Below are 9,733 nucleotides of genomic sequence, written 5' to 3' on the forward strand. Positions count from 1 at the left end.
ACTTAGTAGAGCAAAATACCACCTTCCTTGAATATTCTTCTTCAACAATGTCACCATGCATACCTCAAAATCCTACAGAATTCCTTGAACAATACAGAAATAGAGATAACTTTGTTCAGTTGTTCTTTGATTAAAATCAAGCCAAGCATAAAACAGAGACGCTCACCAAAAGTGATTGCCACTAGGTAGAAAGTGATTCTGCTAGCTGATACAAAGAAAGACTTGAAAAAAGGGAGGACTGGCCCCTCTGGTGGGAGAGCCTGCTGAGCCTTTTCAGGGCTGCCCCTCCACCTTTGGTATCCACCTGGCACTCAACTCTCACCTGTGGCTCCAAGAGTGCATGCAGAGTGTCCTCACCCCAGTAAAACTATCTTGGCAGACAGGCTAAGTGAGCTTGAATATAATCAGGAAGCTTCAAACCCATCAATGAGTTGGGAGGTATCTACCCCAGTCAAGTGAAGACTTCCCCCAATGGAATGGGGATATGAGGACAGTTTGTTCCAATGGCCATGAAGATGGCTAAAACAGGTACTGTGGAGTGCTTAGAGCTTGGTCAAACATCAGAGACACCAGGATTATCCATTGCGAGCTAGACCATTATCACTGGTCTTGGCTTTTATCCTATTGCTATACCTAAAGGATTCTAGAAAAGATGATATAGATATATAGATATAGATATACAATACACATATTTATATGTATATGCATGTTTAATATACAGTACATACATATCCCACTTTATACATATGTATATAATACATAATATATACATGCAGTACATCTTTATATGCATGTGTCCCTACACATATACATGTGCATGTATATACACACACACTGACACTCATTTGCCATACGAATAGTACTAACACCACTACCGCCATCACCAGTAATGGTATACCTCATCCCACCATAATAACCACCTTGTTCTTTCCACTTACATTGTTGGAATCATTGGTTATGTTACTTTCCTAGCCCTGCTTTCTTCACTTGGTTTCAGTTCATACAAGTCTTCCCATGCTTCTCTGCATTCTTCATATCTATCCTTTTTTGTAGCACAATAATATTCCTTTACATTTATGGACCACTGTTTGTTTAACCATTCTTTGGTCGATGGACATCAATTTTCTTTCTAGTTTTTTACTACTACAAAAAGGGCTACTATAAATGTTTTAGAGTATTTCGTTTCCACTGGGATCTCTGGTTTTTAAAGAATGGAATTAATAATTCCAAATTACTTTCCAAAAAGGTTAGACCAATTTCACAAGTGCACAAACAGTGCATTAATGTGTCTTTCTTTCTAGAGTTCCTCTAGTACTGCGTAGTTCCGTCTTTTGTCATCATTACCAATATGCTGGGTATTGACTGTTGATTGAATTGAAAAGGCAAGAATGACTTCTGCTCATCATGGGTAGTGAAGGTACAACTTCTTTAGGTCTTCCTGAATCCGGGTTCATCTGACACTGAACAGCCACCTCACAACATCCAGGCCAAACTTCTACCTTTGTCACAGCCATGCCACCCAAGTTTGACCCTAATGATATTAAAGTCATGTTTTTAAGCTACACGGGTGGTGAAGTTGGTGCCACATCTGCTCTGGCCACCAAAATTGGTCCCTTGGGTTTATCTCCAAAAAAGGTTGGTGATGATATTACCAAGGCACCTGGTGACTGGAAAGGGCTTAAAGAACATAGTGAAACTTACCATTTAGAATAGAGAGGCCCAGATCGAGGTTGTGCCTTCTGCCTCAGCCCTGATCACTAAAGCCTTAAAAGAACCACCTCAGGACAGAAAGAAGCAGAAAAATATTAAACACAATGGAAACATCAGTCTTGATGAAATCATCAGCATTGCTTGACAGATGATCCCTGGCAAGAGACCTCTCTGGAACCATTAAAGAGATACTTGGAACAGCCCAATCTGTGAGCTGCAATATTTATGGCAGACATCCTCATGATGTCATTGATGACATCAATAGTGGGGCTGTGGAATGCCCAGCTAGTTAGAAGTCACAAAGGGAGACTATTATAATAAACAAACAAAAAAAGTGACTTCTAAGGATAGCTCTCTTCTGTAGAGTGATTTTAGGTTTACAGAACACTTTTTCACAGTATCTCTGTGAGGTATTATACATTTGATGAGTGAATGTATACTTCTAGGGATGAAGCGATCTAGCAAAGTAACATAGCTACTGTCAGAGCTGGAATTTTGGGATTTGGGGGATCCAAACCCTTTCTGAAATCAAAGCCCAGGGGCCTTTCAACTCTACTGTTCTAGGGTCCCAAAGTATTAGAAGAGAGCTAGGAGAAAGATTGCCTGGGAAAGAGAGAAAGTCATATGTGATATCACCAAGGAAACAAAATGGTAGACAAAGAATGTGCTCTGGAGACTGACCACTCAAACTTGGGGATAATTATTCATCAGGCCCTTTTAAGTCTGAGACCCTTAGTTGTAGAAGTCCTCTCTACACCTCAAAGTCTCTTTCTCACTTCCACTTTAGTCCATCAATGTCCATTCCCTCCAAAAAGACATGAACTCTCCCAGCTACAGCCTGGAGGCAATATGCCTCTTTTAGATCTCTAAGTGACCCCTCCCTGTGCAAACTGTGGACCCCTTAATGATCTATTGAGCAAAGAAGCAGGAAATGCCAGCCAGGGCCTGGGGCTTGATGGCCTCATCAGCCTCAATGGTTGAGTATGACTTCAGGGAAGGGGATGGGAGTGAGGTTACTTCTACCCTGATGTCATTGCTATTCAAAGAGTCTCACACTCTTCCTGCCTAGATCTGGGTAATGGGCTCAGCGTCTGGGCCTGGGAGGAGACACAGCTTCCTGGGGGCATCACCCTGCCATACTTAGGGAGCTGACGCCTTCCTCTTGGGCAGCAGCCTCCCCAGACAGGATGCTTGGCTGAAGGCCAAGCCCCACAATAGGCAGGACAGGAACAGCCAGATAATCTGTCATTTGCTGTCTCAGTTAGTCAGCAAAATTAATTGATAACTTATTGAGAGCAGAATCCTCTATTGGGCACACCTCTTTTCAGACTCAAAGCCAAACTCCAGTGCCACTTTCCTTATCCCCAAGTCTGATCATTCATTCATTCATTTGTTCATCAGGGATTTACTAAACACCTCTTCAGTACTGTGCTAGACTCTAAGGACATAAAAACAAAAGACAACAGTCTCATCTTTAGAATCCTGCATTTTCTTGGTCACATCTTCTGCTCAGAATCTTTCAATGGTTCCTTATTGCCTACCAAGCAAAATTCAAGCTTCTTGGGCTATCATTCAAGACCCTCCACAATCTTTTCAACCTTATGCTACCCTAATTCTGTCCAGCTACTTTATAATACTTGAGCCAAACAGGGCTGCTCACTGTCCCAATACATGACCTGTACTTTTCCTGTCTCCAGGTCAAACACGGAGGGCATTGAATATAGCAGGAAATTAAGAAATATTTACTAAATTCAATTCAATTCAATAGATACTAGGAATACATAAAGACTAAGAGCTGGCATTGCTATAGCACCATATCCAGGAATGATTGTGATGTGAAAAACAAAAGAAATCAATAAAACTTTTTTAATGTTTGGGAACAAACAACAAAGAAGGGAGTAGATCTACTGCTTGGACCAGATGGTATAGTAGACAACAAAGGGAAAGCAGAACTATTCAGTTTATAGTTTGTTCCTGTGAGGCAGTATTATCTGGTGGGAAGAACCCTGTTTCTGAAGGCACAGGGTCAAATCTGCTTTAATGCTTACTCCCCGAGGACTCTCATTGAACATCTCTGGATCTTAATTTCCTCACCTCTTGAAAAAAAAAGAAGAAGAAGACAGATTACATGAACTTTGGAGTCTTTTCAGATCTAGGATCTTTTCTTTCAAGAAATTAAACTTTAGAGGACAGCTAGGTAGCTCAGTAGATTGAGAGCCAGGCCTAGAGACAGGAAGTCCTAAGTTCAAATCTGCCCTCAGACACTTCCCAACTGTGTGACCCTGGACAAGTCACTTAACCCCTATTTCCTAGCCCTTACCACTCTTCTGCCTTGGAGCCAAATCACAGTATTGACTCCAGGATGGAAGGTAAGGGTTTAAAAAAAAAAAAAGAAATTAAACTTTACTATGTGGAAAAGCTACCTATTATCTTGCACTGCTCATATGATGTAACTCTCTGGACATCCTAATGACACCATAAACTCAGCATGTCCAAAATTGAGCTTGCTTTCTTTTCTCTGAGTTGATTCCTCAATCTGACATCAAGTTTTGGTCCATGGAATGATCATTCCCCCAAATCTCTATGGCTAAAAAAGCTTTATGCTATTGTTAACTTTTCCCTCAAGTGCAATTGTTGTTTTTGCTTAGTTCTTTCCATCGTGGCCAACTGTGATCCCCATTTAGGGTTTTCTTGGCAATGATAGTAAAGTGGTTTGCCATTTCCTTCTCTAACTTATTTTATAAATAAGAAAACTGAAGCGAACAGGGTTAAGTGACTTGCGTAGGATAATACAGCTAGTAAGTGTTTGAGGCTGGCTTTAAACTCAAGAAGGTAAGTCTTGTTTTCAGGCCCCACACTCTACCCGTTATGCTACTTAACCACCACACTGTGCAGTTACCAAGTCCTATTATTAAATCTAATTCTGACATATGTCTTGTATCTGTCCTCTCTTCCTCATTCTCTTTGCCACCACCTAGTAGAGGCCTTCATCAACAATGGCCTGGATTTTACCTAAATACTTTGCTTAGTATAAACATTATTTATTTTTTATTTTTTAAATAATAAATAATTATATTTATTTTTACATATGTATTTATATATATTTATATATATTATAATAATAAATAAAAATTATTTATAATTATTAAATGTTTTGTAATAATTTAAAAATAAGAAAAATCATCACCTAATATAGCACTACATTAACTGTACAGCCTGTATTGTTATGTAAATCTCTAGCACAATACAAAAATGAATTAAGTGGATGGTGTGAGAGCACTTGAAAAAGATGAAAGTCATCCGTGGGCATCACTTCAAACTCATTAAAAACGCACCAGACCAAAATAAAATGAGTTTAATTTGCAATAGATTTTCTGATAAAATTAGGGGAATGCTGCACAATCTGCAATTCAGCAAAGATTTGAGCAATATATCATTTGATAAGATAAAGAAATACTTGGTAAAGGATGGCAATAGTTTCATAACAGATTAAACAGCTGTATTTAGAGTGTTGATTAATAGCTCAATGTCAAGTAAGGAACTGATCTCAAATGCCATGCTCCATAGGTGTCTGTCCTTGGGCCTGTTCTTTTTTTTTTTTAAACAATATTTTATTTGGTCATTTCAAAACATTATTCACTGGAGACAAAGATCATTTTCTTTTCCTCCCCCTCCTCCCCATAGCTGATGCACGATTCCACTGGGTTTCATGTGTGTTCTTGACTCTAACCCATTTCCATGTTGTTGGTATTTGCATTAGAGTGTTCATTTAGAGTCTCTCCTCAATCATATCCCCTCAACCCCTGTAGTCATGCAATTGCTTTTCCTCGGTGTTTTTACTCCCACAGTTTGTCCTCTGCTTGTGAATAGTGTTTTTTCTCCTAGATCCCTGCAGATTGTTCAGGGACATTACACCGCCACTAATGGAGAAGTCCATTACGTTCGATTATACCACAGTGTATTAGTCTCTGTGTACAATGTTCTCCTGGTTCTGCTCCTCTCGCTCTGCATCAGTTCCTGGAGGTCGTTCCAGTTCACATGGAATTCCTCCACTTTATTATTCCTTTTAGCACAATAGTATTCCATCACCAACATATACCACAATTTGCTCAGCCATTCCCCAATCGAAGGGCATCCCCTCATTTTCCAATTTTTGGCCACCACAAAGAGTGCAGCTATGAATATTTTTGTACATGTCTTTTTCCTATTATCTCTTTGGGGTACAAACCCAGCAGTGCTATGGCTGGATAAAAGGGCAGACATTCTTTTATCGCCCTTTGGGCAGAGTTCCAAATTGCTTGGGCCTGTTCTAATTCAATATTTTTGGTCAAAGAAACAGATGGTCATATTTATCAAATTTGAAAATAAAAGGAAGTCCTTATATACAGCCAATAAAACAATAGACCTGACTACAATAAAATAACAAAATGATTTTAAATGAATGTTGCCAAATTACCAAAAAGGATGACTTCAAAGAAAAGCCAATAGAAGAAAACTCCAGCCTAACCCTTTGCAAAGGTAGGAGGACCATGGGGAGTGGTACATTTCAATATATTTTCAGCTTCTTTTCATATGTTGATCAGTTTTGCTGATTTTCATTTTTCTTTTTTTTCCTTTAAAAATATTATTTGCTTCATGGGATGGCTCTGGGGGAAGGACAGAAATACTGGAGGAAATTCAGGTGGTATTAAAATATACATAATGTCTATATTTAGGCTATGAAACGGCAAAACTTTTGATCTTGAAATACTGTTGCTAGATCCATACCCCTAAAGAGATCAAAGAAAAAAGGAAAAGGACTCATATATGCAAAAATATTGATAGCAGTTCTTTTTATAGTAACAAAGAATTAGAAACTGAGGAGATGGGGCCAGCTAAGTGGCTCAGAGGATTCAGAGCTAGGATGGGAGATGGGAAATCCTCAGTTCAAATCTGATCTCAAATACTTCCTAGCTTAGTGACTCTGGGAAAGTCACTTAAAGCCCCATTGCTTACCCCTTACCACTCTTCTGCCTTGGAAACAATATGCAGTACTGATTCCAAGATGGAAGGTAAGGATTTTAAAAATGAAGAAAAAAACTAAGGAAATGTCCATCAACGAGGAATAGTTAAACAAGTTGTGGTATATAATTTTGGTGTAATATAATACTATTGTGCTGTAAGAAATGATCAAGGGGGCAGCTGGGTAGCTCAGTGGATTGAGATCCAGGCCTAGAGACGGGAGGACCTAGGTTCAAATCTGGCCTCAGACACTTCCCAGCTGTGTGACCCTGGGCAAGTCACTTGACCCCCATTGCCTAGCCCTTACTACTCTTCTGCCTTGGAGCCAAATCACAGTATTGACTCCAAGATGGAAGGTAAGGGCTGAAAGAAAGAAAGAAAGAAAGAAAGAAAGAAAGAAAGAAAGAAAGAAAGAAAGAAAGAAAGAAAGAAAGAAAGAAAGAAAGAAAGAAAGAAAGAAAGAAAGAAACGATCATGGGGAGGACATCAGAAAAACCTGGGAAAACTTAAATGCAAAGGGAATTGAGCAGAACTAGGAGAACATTGTACATAGTAACAGCAATATTATAAAGATGATCAACTAATTGTGAAACATTTAGCTACTCAAGGATCCATAACAATTCCAAGGGACTCATGATGAAAAATGCTATCCATCTCTAGAAACCAATGAATTCTGAGTGCAGACTGAAGCATATTTTTTTCGCTCTTTTTTTTTTCCCACAACATAGTTAATGTGGAAATAGCCATGACTTTATCTGTATAATGGGTATCATATTTCTCAATGAGTGGGAGAAAGGGTGGAGGGAGGGGGAACATTTGGAACTAAAAAAAAATCAAATTTAAAATATATAATCAATAATTTTTTTTCAAAAATGGAAGGAATCACTAATACCTTATATTACAGAATCAAGATCTCAAAACATTTTGGTAAGTTAGAACAATGGGACTGATCTAACAAGATTAAATTTAATTGAGATCAATGGAAAGTCTTATACAGATATTTCTAAATGTACTGTGCTGGTATCAGCTGGGGATGGCATAACTAGGCATGTTGTCCATGTTGAAAAAGTGTAGGTCCTTTAATGACCTGAAAGTTCATTCTGAGCCAGCACTGTGATGTGACTACAAATAAGATGAAACAAAAAACACTAGTGTAATTTTGGAAGGCATTCAGAATGAGAGAGATAATGGTCTTGTAGTGTGCCCTAGACAGACCACATCTATGATGAAATGTTCAAAATTTGGGGTGCCACATGGTAAGAGCTAGAACACATCTAGGGAAGAGTAATCAGGTTAAGCAAAAGTGATCAAAGCTTTATTATATAGGGATCTGGCTAAGGAACTAGAAATGTTTGACTTAAAGATGAGACAAGAGAGGAGGATAGGATACTTCAGATATCTAAAGGATTGTCATGTGGAAAAGTGATTAATTTTTGCTAGGTACAACTAGGACAAATGAATGGAAGCTACTGTGGCTCTGAATATAAGAAAGAATTCCTGACAAGTAGAAAAATGGAATGTTTTGCCTCTAAAGGTAGTGAGATTCCTGTCACTAGAGGTATTTAAGCAGAGTCTAGATGACCTCTTGTTGGGAGTCGTAGTAGAAGAAATTGCTGCTCCAGTATAAATGAACTAGAAGACTGCTCAGATCAAAGGATCACGATTTCAATCAACGGGCTCCATGAGTTGGCCCTCATAGACTACAATGTTACCTTCTCGAAGGAATCCCAACTTTCTCCCATCACCCAGGCTTATAGTGCCACCCTGTGGCTTGGACTTCTTTCCAAAGAGAAACATACTTAGGGTTCAGGAACTCTCAATGGGAAAGAGCATGTGCATCTATAAAGTATTTTTGCCTTTTGGCTTTGAGTTGGAGAGCTGGGGGAGCCTGTTCCTATTCAAAGTCTTTCCTAACCTAACCCCGCTCCCAGGACCCAGGTCCACACTTAGCTCTGCTGCTTTCTCAGGAACTCTGCAGTACGGGGGCCCAAAAGAGTCAGACTGTGCCCCAAACCTTTTTTATGGACCAAACTGAAGGGATGGCTCTGATCTCCAAAAAAAAAAAAAGTCATTCAATGCCTTCTTCCCAACGTCCTAAACAAAGGCTTGACACCCATTAATCTATCCAACTGGTTGGGAATTTCCCTGACCAACTCCTTTATAGATTCTTTTTTCTCTTATGTTCTTCATAGCTCTACAATCTGGTTTCTGACTCATCATTCAACTGAAACATCTCTCCAAAGTTACCAATGATCCCTTAACTGCCAATCTGAGCATCTTTTCTAGTCCTCGTCCTTCTTGATTCCTGTCCAAACTTTGTCCTCTTCTCCTTGATACTCTTCTCCCTAGGTTTTCATGACGTTGTTCTCTCCTCTTCCTGTCTGACCTCTCCTTTTGCCTGGATTTTTCATCTGTGCCATGAGCAATGAGTGGATGTTCCCCAAAGCTCTGTCCTGGGTTCTTTTGTCCTCTCTCTATATGCCATTCTACTTAGTGATCTCATCTGTCCCCATGTATTCCATTATTATCTCTATGTAGATAATTTTCAGATCTATTTATTCAGCCCTAATCTCACTCTGGGCAGCAAAGAGAGAGCAAAGTGTTAGACCTGAAGTCTCATCTTCCTGAGTTCAAATTCAGCCTCAGACACTTAGTGATCCTAGACAAGTCACTTAACCCTGTTTGCCTCAGTTTCCTCATCTGTAAAATGAGCTGGAGAAGGAAATGGCAGGCTATTTTAGTATCCTTGCCAACAAAATACCAAATGGGGTCATGAGGAATTACACATGACTTAACAATAACAAAATCTTCCAGCCTCTGGTCTAGACTCTCTAGTTACCTTTTGGACATTTAAAATTGGATACTCCATAGAGACCTTAAATTCAACAAGTCCAGAACTGAACTCGTGAGCTTTCCCACCAAAGCCTCCTTTCTTCCTAACTTCAGGTCTCTAGTACCATCATCCTCCCAGTTATCCAGGCTTGCAACCCAAGTGTCACTCTTGATCCTTTACTCGCTCATC

At 39.4% G+C, this 9,733-nt stretch overlaps 1 pseudogene; it reads left to right on the plus strand.

Moving 5' to 3' along the window:
- The first annotated feature begins 1,289 nt into the window (after nucleotides 1–1,289).
- Nucleotides 1,290–2,003, plus strand: LOC100029765 (60S ribosomal protein L12-like; annotated as a pseudogene).
- Nucleotides 2,004–9,733: the final 7,730 nt, after the last annotated feature.

The sequence above is a fragment of the Monodelphis domestica genome, chromosome 1, assembly GCF_027887165.1.
Source record: "Monodelphis domestica isolate mMonDom1 chromosome 1, mMonDom1.pri, whole genome shotgun sequence".
NCBI lineage: Eukaryota > Metazoa > Chordata > Mammalia > Didelphimorphia > Didelphidae > Monodelphis > Monodelphis domestica.